Source organism: Gekko japonicus, unplaced genomic scaffold (assembly GCF_001447785.1).
Source record: "Gekko japonicus isolate JY-2015 unplaced genomic scaffold, Gekko_japonicus_V1.1 scaffold6359, whole genome shotgun sequence".
Classification (NCBI taxonomy): domain Eukaryota; kingdom Metazoa; phylum Chordata; class Lepidosauria; order Squamata; family Gekkonidae; genus Gekko; species Gekko japonicus.
In genome coordinates, this window is record NW_015171084.1 from 20742 (window position 1) to 21080 (window position 339).

A 339-nucleotide genomic window follows, 5' to 3' on the forward strand; every position below is an offset into this window, starting at 1 on the left:
TCCTGATACACACTTCTCTATGCATTATACCCGTTTATGTTCTCTCCCCAAATCTGAGACACTTCCGAGAATCTGTAAATGTTCAGGTGGACGTCTAAACTCATCGGGCTGGATCCAAACAGACACTCTCCCACATCACGTGTATATATGAATGTCCAGATGGACACCTACACCCATTGGGTTGGATCCAAAGAGATGCTCTTCCACATCACATATGTGTGTGAATGTTCAGGTGGACGTCTAAACTCATCGGGCTGGATCCAAACAGACACTCTCCCACATCACGTGTATATGTGAATGTCCAGATGGACGTCTAAACCCCTCCGTTGGACCCCACAC